We start from the raw sequence: 26,240 nt of genomic DNA, 5'->3' as shown, positions 1-26,240 counted from the left end.
CTTTTCGGAATCAGGCTCTGCCGAGAACGAGCACCATGAGATATGACATCTCTGGGAAAGCACAGATCCCCAGTGCTGTTGTGCCTGTGAATAGCCTGCCAAGGAAACGTAAAGGTCAGCAACATCTTTCGGGGCTGTCCCCCTCCTTGTAGGAGGAATAGCCAGACGTTTGCCTTTTCGGAAACAGGCTCTGCCGAGAACGAGCACCATGAGATATGACATCTCTGGGAAAGCACAGATCCCCAGTGCTGTTGTGCCTGTGAATAGCGTTCCTAGGGAGGATGAAGACCAGCAACAGCTTTCAGGGCTGGCACATTCCTTGTAGGAGAAGGAGCCGGACGTTTCCCTTTTCTGAAACAGGCTCTGCCGAGAACGAGCACCATGAGATATGACATCTCTGGGAAAGCACAAATCCCCAGAGCTGTTGTGCCTGTGAATAGCCTGCCAAGGAAAGGTAAAGGTCAGCAACATCTTTCGGGGCTGTCCCCCTCCTTGTAGGAGGAATAGCCAGACGTTTGCCTTTTCGGAAACAGGCTCTGCCGAGAACGAGCACCATGAGATATGACATCTCTGGGAAAGCACAAATCCCCAGAGCTGTAGTGCCTGTGAATAGCCTGCCAAGGAAAGATAAAGGTCAGCAACATCTTTCGGGGCTGTCCCCCTCCTTGTAGGAGGAATAGCCAGACGTTTGCCTTTTCGGAAACAGGCTCTGCCGAGAACAAGCACCCTGAGATATGACATCTCTGGGAAAGCCCAGATCCCCAGTGCTGTTGTGCCTGTGAATAGGCTGCCAAGGGAGGATGAAGACCAGCAACTGCTTTCAGGGCTGGCACATTCCTTGTGGGAGAAGGAGCCGGACGTTTGCCTTTTCGGAAACAGACCCTGCCGAGAACGAGCACCATGAGATATGACATCTCTGGGAAAGCACAGATCCCCAGTGCTGTTGTGCCTGTGAATAGCCCGCCAAGGGGAGCTGAACACCAGCAATATCTTTCAGGGCTCTCTCCTTCCTTGTAGGAGGAATAGCCAGACGTTTGCCTTTTCGGAAACAGGCTCTGCCGAGAACGAGCACCATGAGATATGACATCTCTGGGAAAGCACAGATCCCCAGTGCTGTTGTGCCTGTGAATAGCCTGCCAAGGGAGGATGAAGACCAGCAACAGCTTTCAGGGCTGCCTCATTCCTTGTGGGAGAAGGAGCTGGACGTTTGCCTTTTGGGAATCAGGCTCTGCCGAGAACGAGCACCATGAGATATGACATCTCTGGCAAAGCACAGATCCCCTGTGCTGTTGTGCCTGTGAATAGCGATCCTAGGGAGGATGAAGACCAGCAACAGCTTTCAGGGCTGCCTCATTCCTTGTGGGAGAAGGAGCTGGACGTTTGCCTTTTGGGAATCAGGCTCTGCCGAGAACGAGCACCATGAGATATGACATCTCTGGGAAAGCACAGATCCCCAGTGCTGTTGTGCCTGTGAATAGCGTTCCTAGGGAGGATGAAGACCAGCAACAGCTTTCAGGGCTGGCACATTCCTTGTAGGAGGAATAGCCAGACGTTTGCCTTTTCGGAAACAGGCTCTGCCGAGAACGAGCACCCTGAGATATGACATCTCTGGGAAAGCACAGATCCCCAGTGCTGTTGTGCCTGTGAACAGGCTGACAAGGGAGGGTGAAGACCAGCAACTGCTTTCAGGGCTGGCACATTCCTTGTGGGAGAAGGAGCCGGACGTTTGCCTTTTCGGAAACAGACTCTGCCGAGAACGAGTACCATGAGATATGACATCTCTGGGAAAGCACAGATCCCCAGTGCTGTTGTGCCTGTGAATAGCGTTCCTAGGGAGGATGAAGACCAGCAACAGATTTCAGGGCTGGCACATTCCTTGTAGGAGGAAAAGCCGGACGTTTGCCTTTTGGGAATCAGGCTCTGCCGAGAACGAGCACCATGAGATATGACATCTCTGGGAAAGCACAGATCCCCAGTGCTGTTGTGCCTGTGAATAGCGTTCCTAGGGAGGATGAAGACCAGCAACAGCTTTCAGGGCTGGCACATTCCTTGTAGGAGAAGGAGCCAGACGTTTGCCTTTTCGAAATCAGGCTCTGCCGAGAACGAGCACCATGAGATATGACATCTCTGGGAAAGCACAGATCCCCAGTGCTGTTGTGCCTGTGAGTAGCCTACCAAGGGGAGGTGAACACCAGCAATATCTTTCAGGGCTCTCTCCTTCCCTGTAGGAGAAATAGCCAGACGTTTGCCTTTTCGGAAACAGGCTCTGCCGAGAACGAGCACCATGAGATATGACATCTCTGGGAAAGCACAAATCCCCAGTGCTGTTGTGCCTGTGAATAGGCTGCCAAGGGAGGATGAAGACCAGCAACAGCTTTCAGGGCTGGCACATTCCTTGTGGGAGAAGGAGCTGGACGTTTGCCTTTTGGGAATCAGGCTCTGCCGAGAACGAGCACCATGAGATATGACATCTCTGGGAAAGCACAGATCCCCAGTGCTGTTGTGCCTGAGAATAGCGTTCCTAGGGAGGATGAAGACCAGCAACAGCTTTCAGGGCTGCCTCATTCCTTGTGGGAGAAGGAGCTGGACGTTTGCCTTTTGGGAATCAGGCTCTGCCGAGAACGAGCCCCATGAGATATGACATCTCTGGGAAAGCACAGATCCCCAGTGCTGTTGTGCCTGTGAATAGCGTTCCTAGGGAGGATGAAGACCAGCAACAGCTTTCAGGGCTGGCACATTCCTTGTAGCAGAAGGAGCCGGACGTTTCCCTTTTCTGAAACAGGCTCTGCCGAGAACGAGTACCATGAGATATGACATCTCTGGGAAAGCACAGATCCCCAGTGCTGTTGTGCCTCTGAATAGCATGCCAAGGACAGGTAAAGATCAGCAACATCTTTCAGGGCTATCACATTCCTTGTAGGAGAGATAGCCAGACGTTTGCCTTTTCGAAATCAGGCTCTGCTGAGAACGAGCACCCTGAGATATGACATCTCTGGGAAAGCACAGATCCCCAGTGCTGTTGTGCCTGTGAGTAGCCTACCAAGGGGAGGTGAACACCAGCAATATCTTTCAGGGCTCTCTCCTTCCCTGTAGGAGAAATAGCCAGACGTTTGCCTTTTCGGAAACAGGCTCTGCCGAGAACGAGCACCATGAGATATGACATCTCTGGGAAAGTACAGATCCCCAGTGCTGTTGTGCCTGTGAACAGGCTGACAAGGGAGGATGAAGACCAGCAACTGCTTTCAGGGCTGGCACATTCCTTGTGGGAGAAGGAGCCGGACGTTTGCCTTTTCGGAAACAGGCTCTGCCGAGAACGAGCACCATGAGATCTTCAACCTAGCATAAAGCCCAGATCCCCAGTGCTGTTGTGCCTGTGACTAGGCTGCCAAGGGAGGATGAAGACCAGCAACAGATTTCAGGGCTGGCACATTCCTTGTAGGAGGAAAAGCCGGACGTTTGCCTTTTGGGAATCAGGCTCTGCCGAGAACGAGCACCATGAGATATGACATCTCTGGGAAAGCACAGATCCCCAGTGCTGTTGTGCCTGTGAATAGGCTGCCAAGGGAGGATGAAGACCAGCAACTGCTTTCAGGGCTATCACCTTCCTTGTAGAAGGAATAGCCAGACGTTTGCCTTTTCGGAATCAGGCTCTGCCGAGAACGAGCACCATGAGATATGACATCTCTGGGAAAGCACAGATCCCCAGTGCTGTTGTGCCTGTGAATAGCCTGCCAAGGAAACGTAAAGGTCAGCAACATCTTTCGGGGCTGTCCCCCTCCTTGTAGGAGGAATAGCCAGACGTTTGCCTTTTCGGAAACAGGCTCTGCCGAGAACGAGCACCATGAGATATGACATCTCTGGGAAAGCACAGATCCCCAGTGCTGTTGTGCCTGTGAATAGCGTTCCTAGGGAGGATGAAGACCAGCAACAGCTTTCAGGGCTGGCACATTCCTTGTAGGAGGAATAGCCAGACGTTTGCCTTTTCGGAAACAGGCTCTGCCGAGAACGAGCACCATGAGATATGACATCTCTGGGAAAGCACAGATCCCCAGTGCTGTTGTGCCTGTGAATAGCGTTCCTAGGGAGGATGAAGACCAGCAACAGCTTTCAGGGCTGGCACATTCCTTGTAGGAGAAGGAGCCGGACGTTTCCCTTTTCTGAAACAGGCTCTGCCGAGAACGAGTACCATGAGATATGACATCTCTGGGAAAGCACAGATCCCCAGTGCTGTTGTGCCTCTGAATAGCCTGCCAAGGACAGGTAAAGATCAGCAACATCTTTCAGGGCTATCACATTCCTTGTAGGAGAGATAGCCAGACGTTTGCCTTTTCGAAATCAGGCTCTGCTGAGAACGAGCACCCTGAGATATGACATCTCTGGGAAAGCACAGATCCCCAGTGCTGTTGTGCCTGTGAGTAGCCTACCAAGGGGAGGTGAACACCAGCAATATCTTTCAGGGCTCTCTCCTTCCCTGTAGGAGAAATAGCCAGACGTTTGCCTTTTCGGAAACAGGCTCTGCCGAGAACGAGCACCATGAGATATGACATCTCTGGGAAAGTACAGATCCCCAGTGCTGTTGTGCCTGTGAACAGGCTGACAAGGGAGGATGAAGACCAGCAACTGCTTTCAGGGCTGGCACATTCCTTGTGGGAGAAGGAGCCGGACGTTTGCCTTTTCGGAAACAGGCTCTGCCGAGAACGAGCACCATGAGATCTTCAACCTAGCATAAAGCCCAGATCCCCAGTGCTGTTGTGCCTGTGACTAGGCTGCCAAGGGAGGATGAAGACCAGCAACAGATTTCAGGGCTGGCACATTCCTTGTAGGAGGAAAAGCCGGACGTTTGCCTTTTGGGAATCAGGCTCTGCCGAGAACGAGCACCATGAGATATGACATCTCTGGGAAAGCACAGATCCCCAGTGCTGTTGTGCCTGTGAATAGGCTGCCAAGGGAGGATGAAGACCAGCAACTGCTTTCAGGGCTATCACCTTCCTTGTAGAAGGAATAGCCAGACGTTTGCCTTTTCGGAATCAGGCTCTGCCGAGAACGAGCACCATGAGATATGACATCTCTGGGAAAGCACAGATCCCCAGTGCTGTTGTGCCTGTGAATAGCCTGCCAAGGAAACGTAAAGGTCAGCAACATCTTTCGGGGCTGTCCCCCTCCTTGTAGGAGGAATAGCCAGACGTTTGCCTTTTCGGAAACAGGCTCTGCCGAGAACGAGCACCATGAGATATGACATCTCTGGGAAAGCACAGATCCCCAGTGCTGTTGTGCCTGTGAATAGCGTTCCTAGGGAGGATGAAGACCAGCAACAGCTTTCAGGGCTGGCACATTCCTTGTAGGAGAAGGAGCCGGACGTTTCCCTTTTCTGAAACAGGCTCTGCCGAGAACGAGCACCATGAGATATGACATCTCTGGGAAAGCACAAATCCCCAGAGCTGTTGTGCCTGTGAATAGCCTGCCAAGGAAAGGTAAAGGTCAGCAACATCTTTCGGGGCTGTCCCCCTCCTTGTAGGAGGAATAGCCAGACGTTTGCCTTTTCGGAAACAGGCTCTGCCGAGAACGAGCACCATGAGATATGACATCTCTGGGAAAGCACAAATCCCCAGAGCTGTAGTGCCTGTGAATAGCCTGCCAAGGAAAGATAAAGGTCAGCAACATCTTTCGGGGCTGTCCCCCTCCTTGTAGGAGGAATAGCCAGACGTTTGCCTTTTCGGAAACAGGCTCTGCCGAGAACAAGCACCCTGAGATATGACATCTCTGGGAAAGCCCAGATCCCCAGTGCTGTTGTGCCTGTGAATAGGCTGCCAAGGGAGGATGAAGACCAGCAACTGCTTTCAGGGCTGGCACATTCCTTGTGGGAGAAGGAGCCGGACGTTTGCCTTTTCGGAAACAGACCCTGCCGAGAACGAGCACCCTGAGATATGACATCTCTGGGAAAGCACAGATCCCCAGTGCTGTTGTGCCTGTGAATAGCCCGCCAAGGGGAGCTGAACACCAGCAATATCTTTCAGGGCTCTCTCCTTCCTTGTAGGAGGAATAGCCAGACGTTTGCCTTTTCGGAAACAGGCTCTGCCGAGAACGAGCACCATGAGATATGACATCTCTGGGAAAGCACAGATCCCCAGTGCTGTTGTGCCTGTGAATAGCCTGCCAAGGGAGGATGAAGACCAGCAACAGCTTTCAGGGCTGCCTCATTCCTTGTGGGAGAAGGAGCTGGACGTTTGCCTTTTGGGAATCAGGCTCTGCCGAGAACGAGCACCATGAGATATGACATCTCTGGCAAAGCACAGATCCCCTGTGCTGTTGTGCCTGTGAATAGCGATCCTAGGGAGGATGAAGACCAGCAACAGCTTTCAGGGCTGCCTCATTCCTTGTGGGAGAAGGAGCTGGACGTTTGCCTTTTGGGAATCAGGCTCTGCCGAGAACGAGCACCATGAGATATGACATCTCTGGGAAAGCACAGATCCCCAGTGCTGTTGTGCCTGTGAATAGCGTTCCTAGGGAGGATGAAGACCAGCAACAGCTTTCAGGGCTGGCACATTCCTTGTAGGAGGAATAGCCAGACGTTTGCCTTTTCGGAAACAGGCTCTGCCGAGAACGAGCACCCTGAGATATGACATCTCTGGGAAAGCACAGATCCCCAGTGCTGTTGTGCCTGTGAACAGGCTGACAAGGGAGGGTGAAGACCAGCAACTGCTTTCAGGGCTGGCACATTCCTTGTGGGAGAAGGAGCCGGACGTTTGCCTTTTCGGAAACAGACTCTGCCGAGAACGAGTACCATGAGATATGACATCTCTGGGAAAGCACAGATCCCCAGTGCTGTTGTGCCTGTGAATAGCGTTCCTAGGGAGGATGAAGACCAGCAACAGATTTCAGGGCTGGCACATTCCTTGTAGGAGGAAAAGCCGGACGTTTGCCTTTTGGGAATCAGGCTCTGCCGAGAACGAGCACCATGAGATATGACATCTCTGGGAAAGCACAGATCCCCAGTGCTGTTGTGCCTGTGAATAGCGTTCCTAGGGAGGATGAAGACCAGCAACAGCTTTCAGGGCTGGCACATTCCTTGTAGGAGAAGGAGCCGGACGTTTCCCTTTTGGGAATCAGGCTCTGCCGAGAACGAGCACCATGAGATATGACATCTCTGGGAAAGCACAGATCCCCAGTGCTGTTGTGCCTGTGAATAGCGTTCCTAGGGAGGATGAAGACCAGCAACAGCTTTCAGGGCTGGCACATTCCTTGTAGGAGGAATAGCCAGACGTTTGCCTTTTCGGAAACAGGCTCTGCCGAGAACGAGCACCCTGAGATATGACATCTCTGGGAAAGCACAGATCCCCAGTGCTGTAGTGCCTGTGAACAGGCTGACAAGGGAGGGTGAAGACCAGCAACTGCTTTCAGGGCTGGCACATTCCTTGTGGGAGAAGGAGCCAGACGTTTGCCTTTTCGGAATCAGGCTCTGCCGAGAACGAGTACCCTGAGATATGACATCTCTGGGAAAGCACAGATCCCCTGTGCTGTTGTGCCTGTGAATAGCCTGCCAAGGAAACGTAAAGATCAGCAACATCTTTCAGGGCTATCACATTCCTTGTAGGAGAGATAGCCAGACGTTTGCCTTTTCGAAATCAGGCTCTGCCGAGAACGAGCACCATGAGATATGACATCTCTGGGAAAGCACAGATCCCCAGTGCTGTTGTGCCTGTGAGTAGCCTACCAAGGGGAGGTGAACACCAGCAATATCTTTCAGGGCTCTCTCCTTCCCTGTAGGAGAAATAGCCAGACGTTTGCCTTTTCGGAAACAGGCTCTGCCGAGAACGAGCACCATGAGATATGACATCTCTGGGAAAGCACAAATCCCCAGTGCTGTTGTGCCTGTGAATAGGCTGCCAAGGGAGGATGAAGACCAGCAACAGCTTTCAGGGCTGGCACATTCCTTGTGGGAGAAGGAGCTGGACGTTTGCCTTTTGGGAATCAGGCTCTGCCGAGAACGAGCACCATGAGATATGACATCTCTGGGAAAGCACAGATCCCCAGTGCTGTTGTGCCTGAGAATAGCGTTCCTAGGGAGGATGAAGACCAGCAACAGCTTTCAGGGCTGCCTCATTCCTTGTGGGAGAAGGAGCTGGACGTTTGCCTTTTGGGAATCAGGCTCTGCCGAGAACGAGCCCCATGAGATATGACATCTCTGGGAAAGCACAGATCCCCAGTGCTGTTGTGCCTGTGAATAGCGTTCCTAGGGAGGATGAAGACCAGCAACAGCTTTCAGGGCTGGCACATTCCTTGTAGCAGAAGGAGCCGGACGTTTCCCTTTTCTGAAACAGGCTCTGCCGAGAACGAGTACCATGAGATATGACATCTCTGGGAAAGCACAGATCCCCAGTGCTGTTGTGCCTCTGAATAGCCTGCCAAGGACAGGTAAAGATCAGCAACATCTTTCAGGGCTATCACATTCCTTGTAGGAGAGATAGCCAGACGTTTGCCTTTTCGAAATCAGGCTCTGCTGAGAACGAGCACCCTGAGATATGACATCTCTGGGAAAGCACAGATCCCCAGTGCTGTTGTGCCTGTGAGTAGCCTACCAAGGGGAGGTGAACACCAGCAATATCTTTCAGGGCTCTCTCCTTCCCTGTAGGAGAAATAGCCAGACGTTTGCCTTTTCGGAAACAGGCTCTGCCGAGAACGAGCACCATGAGATATGACATCTCTGGGAAAGTACAGATCCCCAGTGCTGTTGTGCCTGTGAACAGGCTGACAAGGGAGGATGAAGACCAGCAACTGCTTTCAGGGCTGGCACATTCCTTGTGGGAGAAGGAGCCGGACGTTTGCCTTTTCGGAAACAGGCTCTGCCGAGAACGAGCACCATGAGATCTTCAACCTAGCATAAAGCCCAGATCCCCAGTGCTGTTGTGCCTGTGACTAGGCTGCCAAGGGAGGATGAAGACCAGCAACAGATTTCAGGGCTGGCACATTCCTTGTAGGAGGAAAAGCCGGACGTTTGCCTTTTGGGAATCAGGCTCTGCCGAGAACGAGCACCATGAGATATGACATCTCTGGGAAAGCACAGATCCCCAGTGCTGTTGTGCCTGTGAATAGGCTGCCAAGGGAGGATGAAGACCAGCAACTGCTTTCAGGGCTATCACCTTCCTTGTAGAAGGAATAGCCAGACGTTTGCCTTTTCGGAATCAGGCTCTGCCGAGAACGAGCACCATGAGATATGACATCTCTGGGAAAGCACAGATCCCCAGTGCTGTTGTGCCTGTGAATAGCCTGCCAAGGAAACGTAAAGGTCAGCAACATCTTTCGGGGCTGTCCCCCTCCTTGTAGGAGGAATAGCCAGACGTTTGCCTTTTCGGAAACAGGCTCTGCCGAGAACGAGCACCATGAGATATGACATCTCTGGGAAAGCACAGATCCCCAGTGCTGTTGTGCCTGTGAATAGCGTTCCTAGGGAGGATGAAGACCAGCAACAGCTTTCAGGGCTGGCACATTCCTTGTAGGAGAAGGAGCCGGACGTTTCCCTTTTCTGAAACAGGCTCTGCCGAGAACGAGCACCATGAGATATGACATCTCTGGGAAAGCACAAATCCCCAGAGCTGTTGTGCCTGTGAATAGCCTGCCAAGGAAAGGTAAAGGTCAGCAACATCTTTCGGGGCTGTCCCCCTCCTTGTAGGAGGAATAGCCAGACGTTTGCCTTTTCGGAAACAGGCTCTGCCGAGAACGAGCACCATGAGATATGACATCTCTGGGAAAGCACAAATCCCCAGAGCTGTAGTGCCTGTGAATAGCCTGCCAAGGAAAGATAAAGGTCAGCAACATCTTTCGGGGCTGTCCCCCTCCTTGTAGGAGGAATAGCCAGACGTTTGCCTTTTCGGAAACAGGCTCTGCCGAGAACGAGCACCATGAGATATGACATCTCTGGGAAAGCACAGATCCCCAGTGCTGTTGTGCCTGTGAATAGGCTGCCAAGGGAGGATGAAGACCAGCAACTGCTTTCAGGGCTGGCACATTCCTTGTGGGAGAAGGAGCCGGACGTTTGCCTTTTCGGAAACAGACCCTGCCGAGAACGAGCACCATGAGATATGACATCTCTGGGAAAGCACAGATCCCCAGTGCTGTTGTGCCTGTGAATAGCCCGCCAAGGGGAGCTGAACACCAGCAATATCTTTCAGGGCTCTCTCCTTCCTTGTAGGAGGAATAGCCAGACGTTTGCCTTTTCGGAAACAGGCTCTGCCGAGAACGAGCACCATGAGATATGACATCTCTGGGAAAGCACAGATCCCCAGTGCTGTTGTGCCTGTGAATAGCCTGCCAAGGGAGGATGAAGACCAGCAACAGCTTTCAGGGCTGGCACATTCCTTGTGGGAGAAGGAGCTGGACGTTTGCCTTTTGGGAATCAGGCTCTGCCGAGAACGAGCACCATGAGATATGACATCTCTGGCAAAGCACAGATCCCCTGTGCTGTTGTGCCTGTGAATAGCGATCCTAGGGAGGATGAAGACCAGCAACAGCTTTCAGGGCTGCCTCATTCCTTGTGGGAGAAGGAGCTGGACGTTTGCCTTTTGGGAATCAGGCTCTGCCGAGAACGAGCACCATGAGATATGACATCTCTGGGAAAGCACAGATCCCCAGTGCTGTTGTGCCTGTGAATAGCGTTCCTAGGGAGGATGAAGACCAGCAACAGCTTTCAGGGCTGGCACATTCCTTGTAGGAGGAATAGCCAGACGTTTGCCTTTTCGGAAACAGGCTCTGCCGAGAACGAGCACCCTGAGATATGACATCTCTGGGAAAGCACAGATCCCCAGTGCTGTTGTGCCTGTGAACAGGCTGACAAGGGAGGGTGAAGACCAGCAACTGCTTTCAGGGCTGGCACATTCCTTGTGGGAGAAGGAGCCGGACGTTTGCCTTTTCGGAAACAGACTCTGCCGAGAACGAGTACCATGAGATATGACATCTCTGGGAAAGCACAGATCCCCAGTGCTGTTGTGCCTGTGAATAGCGTTCCTAGGGAGGATGAAGACCAGCAACAGATTTCAGGGCTGGCACATTCCTTGTAGGAGGAAAAGCCGGACGTTTGCCTTTTCGGAATCAGGCTCTGCCGAGAACGAGCACCATGAGATATGACATCTCTGGGAAAGCACAGATCCCCAGTGCTGTTGTGCCTGTGAATAGCGTTCCTAGGGAGGATGAAGACCAGCAACAGCTTTCAGGGCTGGCACATTCCTTGTAGGAGAAGGAGCCGGACGTTTCCCTTTTGGGAATCAGGCTCTGCCGAGAACGAGCACCATGAGATATGACATCTCTGGGAAAGCACAGATCCCCAGTGCTGTTGTGCCTGTGAATAGCGTTCCTAGGGAGGATGAAGACCAGCAACAGCTTTCAGGGCTGGCACATTCCTTGTAGGAGGAATAGCCAGACGTTTGCCTTTTCGGAAACAGGCTCTGCCGAGAACGAGCACCCTGAGATATGACATCTCTGGGAAAGCACAGATCCCCAGTGCTGTAGTGCCTGTGAACAGGCTGACAAGGGAGGGTGAAGACCAGCAACTGCTTTCAGGGCTGGCACATTCCTTGTGGGAGAAGGAGCCGGACGTTTGCCTTTTCGGAAACAGACTCTGCCGAGAACGAGTACCATGAGATATGACATCTCTGGGAAAGCACAGATCCCCTGTGCTGTTGTGCCTGTGAATAGCCTGCCAAGGAAACGTAAAGATCAGCAACATCTTTCAGGGCTATCACATTCCTTGTAGGAGAGATAGCCAGACGTTTGCCTTTTCGAAATCAGGCTCTGCCGAGAACGAGCACCATGAGATATGACATCTCTGGGAAAGCACAGATCCCCAGTGCTGTTGTGCCTGTGAGTAGCCTACCAAGGGGAGGTGAACACCAGCAATATCTTTCAGGGCTCTCTCCTTCCCTGTAGGAGAAATAGCCAGACGTTTGCCTTTTCGGAAACAGGCTCTGCCGAGAACGAGCACCATGAGATATGACATCTCTGGGAAAGCACAAATCCCCAGTGCTGTTGTGCCTGTGAATAGGCTGCCAAGGGAGGATGAAGACCAGCAACAGCTTTCAGGGCTGGCACATTCCTTGTGGGAGAAGGAGCTGGACGTTTGCCTTTTGGGAATCAGGCTCTGCCGAGAACGAGCACCATGAGATATGACATCTCTGGGAAAGCACAGATCCCCAGTGCTGTTGTGCCTGAGAATAGCGTTCCTAGGGAGGATGAAGACCAGCAACAGCTTTCAGGGCTGCCTCATTCCTTGTGGGAGAAGGAGCTGGACGTTTGCCTTTTGGGAATCAGGCTCTGCCGAGAACGAGCCCCATGAGATATGACATCTCTGGGAAAGCACAGATCCCCAGTGCTGTTGTGCCTGTGAATAGCGTTCCTAGGGAGGATGAAGACCAGCAACAGCTTTCAGGGCTGGCACATTCCTTGTAGCAGAAGGAGCCGGACGTTTCCCTTTTCTGAAACAGGCTCTGCCGAGAACGAGCACCATGAGATATGACATCTCTGGGAAAGCACAGATCCCCAGTGCTGTTGTGCCTCTGAATAGCCTGCCAAGGACAGGTAAAGATCAGCAACATCTTTCAGGGCTATCACATTCCTTGTAGGAGAGATAGCCAGACGTTTGCCTTTTCGAAATCAGGCTCTGCCGAGAACGAGCACCATGAGATATGACATCTCTGGGAAAGTACAGATCCCCAGTGCTGTTGTGCCTGTGAACAGGCTGACAAGGGAGGATGAAGACCAGCAACTGCTTTCAGGGCTGGCACATTCCTTGTGGGAGAAGGAGCAGGACGTTTGCCTTTTCGGAAACAGGCTCTGCCGAGAACGAGCACCATGAGATCTTCAACCTAGCATAAAGCCCAAATCCCCAGTGCTGTTGTGCCTGTGAATAGGCTGCCAAGGGAGGATGAAGACCAGCAACAGATTTCAGGGCTGGCACATTCCTTGTAGGAGGAGAAGCCGGACGTTTGCCTTTTCGGAATCAGGCTCTGCCGAGAACAAGCACCATGAGATATGACATCTCTGGGAAAGCCCAGATCCCCAGTGCTGTTGTGCCTGTGAATAGGCTGCCAAGGGAGGATGAAGACCAGCAACTGCTTTCAGGGCTGGCACATTCCTTGTAGAAGGAATAGCCAGACGATTGCCTTTTCGGAAACAGACCCTGCCGAGAACGAGTACCATGAGATATGACATCTCTGGGAAAGTACAGATCCCCAGTGCTGTTGTGCCTGTGAACAGGCTGACAAGGGAGGGTGAAGACCAGCAACAGCTTTCAGGGCTGGCACATTCCTTGTAGGAGAAGGAGCCGGACGTTTTCCTTTTCTGAAACAGGCTCTGCCGAGAACGAGCACCATGAGATATGACATCTCTGGGAAAGCACAAATCCCCAGTGCTGTAGTGCCTGTGAATAGCCTGCCAAGGACAGGTAAATGTCAGCAACATCTTTCGGGGCTGTCCCCCTCCTTGTAGGAGGAATAGCCAGACGTTTGCCTTTTCGGAAACAGGCTCTGCCGAGAACGAGCACCATGAGATATGACATCTCTGGGAAAGCACAGATCCCCAGTGCTGTTGTGCCTGTGAATAGGCTGCCAAGGGAGGATGAAGACCAGCAACTGCTTTCAGGGCTGGCACATTCCTTGTGGGAGAAGGAGCTGGACGTTTGCCTTTTGGGAATCAGGCTCTGCCGAGAACGAGCACCATGAGATATGACATCTCTGGGAAAGCACAGATCCCCTGTGCTGTTGTGCCTGTGAATAGCGATCCTAGGGAGGATGAAGACCAGCAACAGCTTTCAGGGCTGCCTCATTCCTTGTAGGAGGAATAGCCAGACGTTTGCCTTTTCGGAAACAGGCTCTGCCGAGAACGAGCACCATGAGATATGACATCTCTGGGAAAGCACAGATCCCCAGTGCTGTTGTGCCTGTGAATAGCGTTCCTAGGGAGGATGAAGACCAGCAACAGCTTTCAGGGCTGGCACATTCCTTGTAGGAGAAGGAGCCGGACGTTTCCCTTTTCTGAAACAGGCTCTGCCGAGAACGAGTACCATGAGATATGACATCTCTGGGAAAGCACAGATCCCCAGTGCTGTTGTGCCTCTGAATAGCCTGCCAAGGACAGGTAAAGATCAGCAACATCTTTCAGGGCTATCACATTCCTTGTAGGAGAGATAGCCAGACGTTTGCCTTTTCGAAATCAGGCTCTGCTGAGAACGAGCACCCTGAGATATGACATCTCTGGGAAAGCACAGATCCCCAGTGCTGTTGTGCCTGTGAGTAGCCTACCAAGGGGAGGTGAACACCAGCAATATCTTTCAGGGCTCTCTCCTTCCCTGTAGGAGAAATAGCCAGACGTTTGCCTTTTCGGAAACAGGCTCTGCCGAGAACGAGCACCATGAGATATGACATCTCTGGGAAAGTACAGATCCCCAGTGCTGTTGTGCCTGTGAACAGGCTGACAAGGGAGGATGAAGACCAGCAACTGCTTTCAGGGCTGGCACATTCCTTGTGGGAGAAGGAGCCGGACGTTTGCCTTTTCGGAAACAGGCTCTGCCGAGAACGAGCACCATGAGATCTTCAACCTAGCATAAAGCCCAGATCCCCAGTGCTGTTGTGCCTGTGACTAGGCTGCCAAGGGAGGATGAAGACCAGCAACAGATTTCAGGGCTGGCACATTCCTTGTAGGAGGAAAAGCCGGACGTTTGCCTTTTGGGAATCAGGCTCTGCCGAGAACGAGCACCATGAGATATGACATCTCTGGGAAAGCACAGATCCCCAGTGCTGTTGTGCCTGTGAATAGGCTGCCAAGGGAGGATGAAGACCAGCAACTGCTTTCAGGGCTATCACCTTCCTTGTAGAAGGAATAGCCAGACGTTTGCCTTTTCGGAATCAGGCTCTGCCGAGAACGAGCACCATGAGATATGACATCTCTGGGAAAGCACAGATCCCCAGTGCTGTTGTGCCTGTGAATAGCCTGCCAAGGAAACGTAAAGGACAGCAACATCTTTCGGGGCTGTCCCCCTCCTTGTAGGAGGAATAGCCAGACGTTTGCCTTTTCGGAAACAGGCTCTGCCGAGAACGAGCACCATGAGATATGACATCTCTGGGAAAGCACAGATCCCCAGTGCTGTTGTGCCTGTGAATAGCGTTCCTAGGGAGGATGAAGACCAGCAACAGCTTTCAGGGCTGGCACATTCCTTGTAGGAGAAGGAGCCGGACGTTTCCCTTTTCTGAAACAGGCTCTGCCGAGAACGAGCACCATGAGATATGACATCTCTGGGAAAGCACAAATCCCCAGAGCTGTTGTGCCTGTGAATAGCCTGCCAAGGAAAGGTAAAGGTCAGCAACATCTTTCGGGGCTGTCCCCCTCCTTGTAGGAGGAATAGCCAGACGTTTGCCTTTTCGGAAACAGGCTCTGCCGAGAACGAGCACCATGAGATATGACATCTCTGGGAAAGCACAAATCCCCAGAGCTGTAGTGCCTGTGAATAGCCTGCCAAGGAAAGATAAAGGTCAGCAACATCTTTCAGGGCTGTCCCCCTCCTTGTAGGAGGAATAGCCAGACGTTTGCCTTTTCGGAAACAGGCTCTGCCGAGAACAAGCACCCTGAGATATGACATCTCTGGGAAAGTACAGATCCCCAGTGCTGTTGTGCCTGTGAATAGGCTGCCAAGGGAGGATGAAGACCAGCAACTGCTTTCAGGGCTGGCACATTCCTTGTGGGAGAAGGAGCCGGACGTTTGCCTTTTCGGAAACAGACCCTGCCGAGAACGAGCACCATGAGATATGACATCTCTGGGAAAGCACAGATCCCCAGTGCTGTTGTGCCTGTGAATAGCCCGCCAAGGGGAGCTGAACACCAGCAATATCTTTCAGGGCTCTCTCCTTCCTTGTAGGAGTAATAGCCAGACGTTTGCCTTTTCGGAAACAGGCTCTGCCGAGAACGAGCACCATGAGATATGACATCTCTGGGAAAGCACAGATCCCCAGTGCTGTTGTGCCTGTGAATAGCCTGCCAAGGGAGGATGAAGACCAGCAACAGCTTTCAGGGCTGGCACATTCCTTGTGGGAGAAGGAGCTGGACGTTTGCCTTTTGGGAATCAGGCTCTGCCGAGAACGAGCACCATGAGATATGACATCTCTGGCAAAGCACAGATCCCCTGTGCTGTTGTGCCTGTGAATAGGCTGCCAAGGGAGGATGAAGACCAGCAACAGCTTTCAGGGCTGGCACATTCCTTGTGGGAGAAGGAGCTGGACGTTTGCCTTTTGGGAATCAGGCTCTGCCGAGAACGAGCACCATGAGATATGACATCTCTGGGAAAGCACAGATCCCCAGTGCTGTTGTGCCTGAGAATAGCGTTCCTAGGGAGGATGAAGACCAGCAACAGCTTTCAGGGCTGCCTCATTCCTTGTGGGAGAAGGAGCTGGACGTTTGCCTTTTGGGAATCAGGCTCTGCCGAGAACGAGCCCCATGAGATATGACATCTCTGGGAAAGCACAGATCCCCAGTGCTGTTGTGCCTGTGAATAGCGTTCCTAGGGAGGATGAAGACCAGCAACAGCTTTCAGGGCTGGCACATTCCTTGTAGCAGAAGGAGCCGGACGTTTGCCTTTTGGGAATCAGGCTCTGCCGAGAACGAGTACCATGAGATATGACATCTCTGGGAAAGCACAGATCCCCAGTGCTGTTGTGCCTCTGAATAGCCTGCCAAGGACAGGTAAAGATCAGCAACATCTTTCAGGGCTATCACATTCCTTGTAGGAGAGATAGCCAGACGTTTGCCTTTTCGAAATCAGGCTCTGCCGAGAACGAGCACCATGAGATATGACATCTCTGGGAAAGTACAGATCCCCAGTGCTGTTGTGCCTGTGAACAGGCTGACAAGGGAGGATGAAGACCAGCAACTGCTTTCAGGGCTGGCACATTCCTTGTGGGAGAAGGAGCAGGACCTTTGCCTTTTCGGAAACAGGCTCTGCCGAGAACGAGCACCATGAGATATGACATCTCTGGGAAAGCACAGATCCCCAGTGCTGTTGTGCCTGTGAATAGGCTGCCAAGGGAGGATGAAGACCAGCAACTGCTTTCAGGGCTATCACCTTCCTTGTAGAAGGAATAGCCAGACGTTTGCCTTTTCGGAATCAGGCTCTGCCGAGAACGAGCACCATGAGATATGACATCTCTGGGAAAGCACAGATCCCCAGTGCTGTTGTGCCTGTGAATAGCCTGCCAAGGAAACGTAAAGGTCAGCAACATCTTTCGGGGCTGTCCCCCTCCTTGTAGGAGGAATAGCCAGACTTTTGCCTTTTGGGAATCAGTCTCTGCCGAGAACGAGCACCATGAGATATGACATCTCTGGGAAAGCACAGATCCCCAGTGCTGTTGTGCCTGTGAATAGCGTTCCTAGGGAGGATGAAGACCAGCAACAGCTTTCAGGGCTGGCACATTCCTTGTAGGAGAAGGAGCCGGACGTTTCCCTTTTCTGAAACAGGCTCTGCCGAGAACGAGCACCATGAGATATGACATCTCTGGGAAAGCACAAATCCCCAGAGCTGTTGTGCCTGTGAATAGCCTGCCAAGGAAAGGTAAAGGTCAGCAACATCTTTCGGGGCTGTCCCCCTCCTTGTAGGAGGAATAGCCAGACGTTTGCCTTTTCGGAAACAGGCTCTGCCGAGAACGAGCACCATGAGATATGACATCTCTGGGAAAGCACAAATCCCCAGAGCTGTAGTGCCTGTGAATAGCCTGCCAAGGTAAGATAAAGGTCAGCAACATCTTTCGGGGCTGTCCCCCTCCTTGTAGGAGGAATAGCCAGACGTTTGCCTTTTCGGAAACAGGCTCTGCCGAGAACAAGCACCCTGAGATATGACATCTCTGGGAAAGCCCAGATCCCCAGTGCTGTTGTGCCTGTGAATAGGCTGCCAAGGGAGGATGAAGACCAGCAACTGCTTTCAGGGCTGGCACATTCCTTGTGGGAGAAGGAGCCGGACGTTTGCCTTTTCGGAAACAGACCCTGCCGAGAACGAGCACCATGAGATATGACATCTCTGGGAAAGCACAGATCCCCAGTGCTGTTGTGCCTGTGAATAGCCCGCCAAGGGGAGCTGAACACCAGCAATATCTTTCAGGGCTCTCTCCTTCCTTGTAGGAGTAATAGCCAGACGTTTGCCTTTTCGGAAACAGGCTCTGCCGAGAACGAGCACCATGAGATATGACATCTCTGGGAAAGCACAGATCCCCAGTGCTGTTGTGCCTGTGAATAGCCTGCCAAGGGAGGATGAAGACCAGCAACAGCTTTCAGGGCTGGCACATTCCTTGTGGGAGAAGGAGCTGGACGTTTGCCTTTTGGGAATCAGGCTCTGCCGAGAACGAGCACCATGAGATATGACATCTCTGGCAAAGCACAGATCCCCTGTGCTGTTGTGCCTGTGAATAGCGATCCTAGGGAGGATGAAGACCAGCAACAGCTTTCAGGGCTGGCACATTCCTTGTGGGAGAAGGAGCTGGACGTTTGCCTTTTGGGAATCAGGCTCTGCCGAGAACGAGCACCATGAGATATGACATCTCTGGGAAAGCACAGATCCCCAGTGCTGTTGTGCCTGTGAATAGCGTTCCTAGGGAGGATGAAGACCAGCAACAGCTTTCAGGGCTGGCACATTCCTTGTAGGAGGAATAGCCAGACGTTTGCCTTTTCGGAAACAGGCTCTGCCGAGAACGAGCACCCTGAGATATGACATCTCTGGGAAAGCACAGATCCCCAGTGCTGTTGTGCCTGTGAACAGGCTGACAAGGGAGGGTGAAGACCAGCAACTGCTTTCAGGGCTGGCACATTCCTTGTGGGAGAAGGAGCCGGACGTTTGCCTTTTCGGAAACAGACTCTGCCGAGAACGAGTACCATGAGATATGACATCTCTGGGAAAGCACAGATCCCCAGTGCTGTTGTGCCTCTGAATAGCGTTCCTAGGGAGGATGAAGACCAGCAACAGATTTCAGGGCTGGCACATTCCTTGTAGGAGGAAAAGCCGGACGTTTGCCTTTTGGGAATCAGGCTCTGCCGAGAACGAGCACCATGAGATATGACATCTCTGGGAAAGCACAGATCCCCAGTGCTGTTGTGCCTGTGAATAGCGTTCCTAGGGAGGATGAAGACCAGCAACAGCTTTCAGGGCTTGCACATTCCTTGTAGGAGAAGGAGCCGGACGTTTCCCTTTTGGGAATCAGGCTCTGCCGAGAACGAGCACCATGAGATATGACATCTCTGGGAAAGCACAGATCCCCAGTGCTGTTGTGCCTGTGAATAGCGTTCCTAGGGAGGATGAAGACCAGCAACAGCTTTCAGGGCTGGCACATTCCTTGTAGGAGGAATAGCCAGACGTTTGCCTTTTCGGAAACAGGCTCTGCCGAGAACGAGCACCCTGAGATATGACATCTCTGGGAAAGCACAGATCCCCAGTGCTGTAGTGCCTGTGAACAGGCTGACAAGGGAGGGTGAAGACCAGCAACTGCTTTCAGGGCTGGCACATTCCTTGTGGGAGAAGGAGCCGGACGTTTGCCTTTTCGGAATCAGGCTCTGCCGAGAACGAGTACCATGAGATATGACATCTCTGGGAAAGCACAGATCCCCTGTGCTGTTGTGCCTGTGAATAGCCTGCCAAGGAAACGTAAAGATCAGCAACATCTTTCAGGGCTATCACATTCCTTGTAGGAGAGATAGCCAGACGTTTGCCTTTTCGAAATCAGGCTCTGCCGAGAACGAGCACCATGAGATATGACATCTCTGGGAAAGCACAGATCCCCAGTGCTGTTGTGCCTGTGAGTAGCCTACCAAGGGGAGGTGAACACCAGCAATATCTTTCAGGGCTCTCTCCTTCCCTGTAGGAGAAATAGCCAGACGTTTGCCTTTTCGGAAACAGGCTCTGCCGAGAACGAGCACCATGAGATATGACATCTCTGGGAAAGCACAAATCCCCAGTGCTGTTGTGCCTGTGAATAGGCTGCCAAGGGAGGATGAAGACCAGCAACAGCTTTCAGGGCTGGCACATTCCTTGTGGGAGAAGGAGCTGGACGTTTGCCTTTTGGGAATCAGGCTCTGCCGAGAACGAGCACCATGAGATATGACATCTCTGGGAAAGCACAGATCCCCAGTGCTGTTGTGCCTGAGAATAGCGTTCCTAGGGAGGATGAAGACCAGCAACAGCTTTCAGGGCTGCCTCATTCCTTGTGGGAGAAGGAGCTGGACGTTTGCCTTTTGGGAATCAGGCTCTGCCGAGAACGAGCCCCATGAGATATGACATCTCTGGGAAAGCACAGATCCCCAGTGCTGTTGTGCCTCTGAATAGCGTTCCTAGGGAGGATGAAGACCAGCAACAGCTTTCAGGGCTGGCACATTCCTTGTAGCAGAAGGAGCCGGACGTTTCCCTTTTCTGAAACAGGCTCTGCCGAGAACGAGTACCATGAGATATGACATCTCTGGGAAAGCACAGATCCCCAGTGCTGTTGTGCCTCTGAATAGCCTGCCAAGGACAGGTAAAGATCAGCAACATCTTTCAGGGCTATCACATTCCTTGTAGGAGAGATAGCCAGACGTTTGCCTTTTCGAAATCAGGCTCTGCCGAGAACGAGCACCATGAGATATGACATCTCTGGGAAAGTACAGATCCCCAGTGCTGTTGTGCCTGTGAACAGGCTGACAAGGGAGGATGAAGACCAGCAACTGCTTTCAGGGCTGGCACATTCCTTGTGGGAGAAGGAGCAGGACGTTTGCCTTTTCGGAAACAGGCTCTGCCGAGAACGAGCACCATGAGATCTTCAACCTAGCATAAAGCCCAGATCCCCAGTGCTGTTGTGCCTGTGAATAGGCTGCCAAGGGAGGATGAAGACCAGCAACAGATTTCAGGGCTGGCACATTCCTTGTAGGAGGAGAAGCCGGACGTTTGCCTTTTCGGAATCAGGCTCTGCCGAGAACAAGCACCATGAGATATGACATCTCTGGGAAAGCACAAATCCCCAGTGCTGTAGTGCCTGTGAATAGGCTGCCAAGGGAGGATGAAGACCAGCAACTGCTTTCAGGGCTATCACCTTCCTTGTAGAAGGAATAGCCAGACGATTGCCTTTTCGGAATCAGGCTCTGCCGAGAACGAGTACCATGAGATATGACATCTCTGGGAAAGTACAGATCCCCAGTGCTGTTGTGCCTGTGAACAGGCTGACAAGGGAGGGTGAAGACCAGCAACAGCTTTCAGGGCTGGCACATTCCTTGTAGGAGAAGGAGCCGGACGTTTTCCTTTTCTGAAACAGGCTCTGCCGAGAACGAGCACCATGAGATATGACATCTCTGGGAAAGCACAAATCCCCAGTGCTGTAGTGCCTGTGAATAGCCTGCCAAGGACAGGTAAATGTCAGCAACATCTTTCGGGGCTGTCCCCCTCCTTGTAGGAGGAATAGCCAGACGTTTGCCTTTTCGGAAACAGGCTCTGCCGAGAACGAGCACCATGAGATATGACATCTCTGGGAAAGCACAGATCCCCAGTGCTGTTGTGCCTGTGAATAGCCTGCCAAGGGAGGATGAAGACCAGCAACTGCTTTCAGGGCTGGCACATTCCTTGTGGGAGAAGGAGCTGGACGTTTGCCTTTTGGGAATCAGGCTCTGCCGAGAACGAGCACCATGAGATATGACATCTCTGGGAAAGCACAGATCCCCTGTGCTGTTGTGCCTGTGAATAGCGATCCTAGGGAGGATGAAGACCAGCAACAGCTTTCAGGGCTGCCTCATTCCTTGTGGGAGAAGGAGCTGGACGTTTGCCTTTTGGGAATCAGGCTCTGCCGAGAACGAGCACCATGAGATATGACATCTCTGGGAAAGCACAGATCCCCAGTGCTGTTGTGCCTGTGAATAGCGTTCCTAGGGAGGATGAAGACCAGCAACAGCTTTCAGGGCTGGCACATTCCTTGTAGGAGGAATAGCCAGACGTTTGCCTTTTCGGAAACAGGCTCTGCCGAGAACGAGCACCATGAGATATGACATCTCTGGGAAAGCACAGATCCCCAGTGCTGTTGTGCCTGTGAATAGCGTTCCTAGGGAGGATGAAGACCAGCAACAGCTTTCAGGGCTGGCACATTCCTTGTAGGAGAAGGAGCCGGACGTTTCCCTTTTCTGAAACAGGCTCTGCCGAGAACGAGTACCATGAGATATGACATCTCTGGGAAAGCACAGATCCCCAGTGCTGTTGTGCCTCTGAATAGCCTGCCAAGGACAGGTAAAGATCAGCAACATCTTTCAGGGCTATCACATTCCTTGTAGGAGAGATAGCCAGACGTTTGCCTTTTCGAAATCAGGCTCTGCTGAGAACGAGCACCCTGAGATATGACATCTCTGGGAAAGCACAGATCCCCAGTGCTGTTGTGCCTGTGAGTAGCCTACCAAGGGGAGGTGAACACCAGCAATATCTTTCAGGGCTCTCTCCTTCCCTGTAGGAGAAATAGCCAGACGTTTGCCTTTTCGGAAACAGGCTCTGCCGAGAACGAGCACCATGAGATATGACATCTCTGGGAAAGTACAGATCCCCAGTGCTGTTGTGCCTGTGAACAGGCTGACAAGGGAGGATGAAGACCAGCAACTGCTTTCAGGGCTGGCACATTCCTTGTGGGAGAAGGAGCCGGACGTTTGCCTTTTCGGAAACAGGCTCTGCCGAGAACGAGCACCATGAGATCTTCAACCTAGCATAAAGCCCAGATCCCCAGTGCTGTTGTGCCTGTGACTAGGCTGCCAAGGGAGGATGAAGACCAGCAACAGATTTCAGGGCTGGCACATTCCTTGTAGGAGGAAAAGCCGGACGTTTGCCTTTTGGGAATCAGGCTCTGCCGAGAACGAGCACCATGAGATATGACATCTCTGGGAAAGCACAGATCCCCAGTGCTGTTGTGCCTGTGAATAGGCTGCCAAGGGAGGATGAAGACCAGCAACTGCTTTCAGGGCTATCACCTTCCTTGTAGAAGGAATAGCCAGACGTTTGCCTTTTCGGAATCAGGCTCTGCCGAGAACGAGCACCATGAGATATGACATCTCTGGGAAAGCACAGATCCCCAGTGCTGTTGTGCCTGTGAATAGCCTGCCAAGGAAACGTAAAGGTCAGCAACATCTTTCGGGGCTGTCCCCCTCCTTGTAGGAGGAATAGCCAGACGTTTGCCTTTTCGGAAACAGGCTCTGCCGAGAACGAGCACCATGAGATATGACATCTCTGGGAAAGCACAGATCCCCAGTGCTGTTGTGCCTGTGAATAGCCTGCCAAGGGAGGATGAAGACCAGCAACTGCTTTCAGGGCTGGCACATTCCTTGTGGGAGAAGGAGCTGGACGTTTGCCTTTTGGGAATCAGGCTCTGCCGAGAACGAGCACCATGAGATATGACATCTCTGGGAAAGCACAGATCCCCAGTGCTGTTGTGCCTGTGAATAGCGTTCCTAGGGAGGATGAAGACCAGCAACAGCTTTCAGGGCTGCCTCATTCCTTGTGGGAGAAGGAGCTGGACGTTTGCCTTTTGGGAATCAGGCTCTGCCGAGAACGAGCACCATGAGATATGACATCTCTGGGAAAGCACAGATCCCCAGTGCTGTTGTGCCTGTGAATAGCGTTCCTAGGGAGGATGAAGACCAGCAACAGCTTTCAGGGCTGGCACATTCCTTGTAGGAGGAATAGCCAGACGTTTGCCTTTTCGGAAACAGGCTCTGCCGAGAACGAGCACCATGAGATATGACATCTCTGGGAAAGCACAGATCCCCAGTGCTGTTGTGCCTGTGAATAGCGTTCCTAGGGAGGATGAAGACCAGCAACAGCTTTCAGGGCTGGCACATTCCTTGTAGGAGAAGGAGCCGGACGTTTCCCTTTTCTGAAACAGGCTCTGCCGAGAACGAGTACCATGAGATATGACATCTCTGGGAAAGCACAGATCCCCAGTGCTGTTGTGCCTCTGAATAGCCTGCCAAGGACAGGTAAAGATCAGCAACATCTTTCAGGGCTATCACATTCCTTGTAGGAGAGATAGCCAGACGTTTGCCTTTTCGAAATCAGGCTCTGCTGAGAACGAGCACCCTGAGATATGACATCTCTGGGAAAGCACAGATCCCCAGTGCTGTTGTGCCTGTGAGTAGCCTACCAAGGAGAGGTGAACACCAGCAATATCTTTCAGGGCTCTCTCCTTCCCTGTAGGAGAAATAGCCAGACGTTTGCCTTTTCGGAAACAGGCTCTGCCGAGAACGAGCACCATGAGATATGACATCTCTGGGAAAGTACAGATCCCCAGTGCTGTTGTGCCTGTGAACAGGCTGACAAGGGAGGATGAAGACCAGCAACTGCTTTCAGGGCTGGCACATTCCTTGTGGGAGAAGGAGCCGGACGTTTGCCTTTTCGGAAACAGGCTCTGCCGAGAACGAGCACCATGAGATCTTCAACCTAGCATAAAGCCCAGATCCCCAGTGCTGTTGTGCCTGTGACTAGGCTGCCAAGGGAGGATGAAGACCAGCAACAGATTTCAGGGCTGGCACATTCCTTGTAGGAGGAAAAGCCGGACGTTTGCCTTTTGGGAATCAGGCTCTGCCGAGAACGAGCACCATGAGATATGACATCTCTGGGAAAGCACAGATCCCCAGTGCTGTTGTGCCTGTGAATAGCCTGCCAAGGAAACGTAAAGGTCAGCAACATCTTTCGGGGCTGTCCCCCTCCTTGTAGGAGGAATAGCCAGACGTTTGCCTTTTCGGAAACAGGCTCTGCCGAGAACGAGCACCATGAGATATGACATCTCTGGGAAAGCACAGATCCCCAGTGCTGTTGTGCCTGTGAATAGCGTTCCTAGGGAGGATGAAGACCAGCAACAGCTTTCAGGGCTGGCACATTCCTTGTAGGAGAAGGAGCCGGACGTTTCCCTTTTCTGAAACAGGCTCTGCCGAGAACGAGCACCATGAGATATGACATCTCTGGGAAAGCACAAATCCCCAGAGCTGTTGTGCCTGTGAATAGCCTGCCAAGGAAAGGTAAAGGTCAGCAACATCTTTCGGGGCTGTCCCCCTCCTTGTAGGAGGAATAGCCAGACGTTTGCCTTTTCGGAAACAGGCTCTGCCGAGAACGAGCACCATGAGATATGACATCTCTGGGAAAGCACAAATCCCCAGAGCTGTAGTGCCTGTGAATAGCCTGCCAAGGAAAGATAAAGGTCAGCAACATCTTTCGGGGCTGTCCCCCTCCTTGTAGGAGGAATAGCCAGACGTTTGCCTTTTCGGAAACAGGCTCTGCCGAGAACAAGCACCCTGAGATATGACATCTCTGGGAAAGCCCAGATCCCCAGTGCTGTTGTGCCTGTGAATAGGCTGCCAAGGGAGGATGAAGACCAGCAACTGCTTTCAGGGCTGGCACATTCCTTGTGGGAGAAGGAGCCGGACGTTTGCCTTTTCGGAAACAGACCCTGCCGAGAACGAGCACCATGAGATATGACATCTCTGGGAAAGCACAGATCCCCAGTGCTGTTGTGCCTGTGAATAGCCCGCCAAGGGGAGCTGAACACCAGCAATATCTTTCAGGGCTCTCTCCTTCCTTGTAGGAGTAATAGCCAGACGTTTGCCTTTTCGGAAACAGGCTCTGCCGAGAACGAGCACCATGAGATATGACATCTCTGGGAAAGCACAGATCCCCAGTGCTGTTGTGCCTGTGAATAGCCTGCAAGGGAGGATGAAGACCAGCAACAGCTTTCAGGGCTGGCACATTCCTTGTGGGAGAAGGAGCTGGACGTTTGCCTTTTGGGAATCAGGCTCTGCCGAGAACGAGTACCATGAGATATGACATCTCTGGCAAAGCACAGATCCCCAGTGCTGTTGTGCCTGTGAATAGCGATCCTAGGGAGGATGAAGACCAGCAACAGCTTTCAGGGCTGCCTCATTCCTTGTGGGAGAAGGAGCTGGACGTTTGCCTTTTGGGAATCAGGCTCTGCCGAGAACGAGCACCATGAGATATGACATCTCTGGGAAAGCACAGATCCCCAGTGCTGTTGTGCCTGTGAATAGCGTTCCTAGGGAGGATGAAGACCAGCAACAGCTTTCAGGGCTGGCACATTCCTTGTAGGAGGAATAGCCAGACGTTTGCCTTTTCGGAAACAGGCTCTGCCGAGAACGAGCACCCTGAGATATGACATCTCTGGGAAAGCACAGATCCCCAGTGCTGTTGTGCCTGTGAACAGGCTGACAAGGGAGGGTGAAGACCA

Source organism: Buteo buteo, chromosome 3, assembly GCF_964188355.1.
Source record: "Buteo buteo chromosome 3, bButBut1.hap1.1, whole genome shotgun sequence".
In the NCBI taxonomy this organism is placed as follows: Eukaryota; Metazoa; Chordata; class Aves; order Accipitriformes; family Accipitridae; genus Buteo; species Buteo buteo.
Note: the sequence above shows the minus strand (reverse complement) of the source record.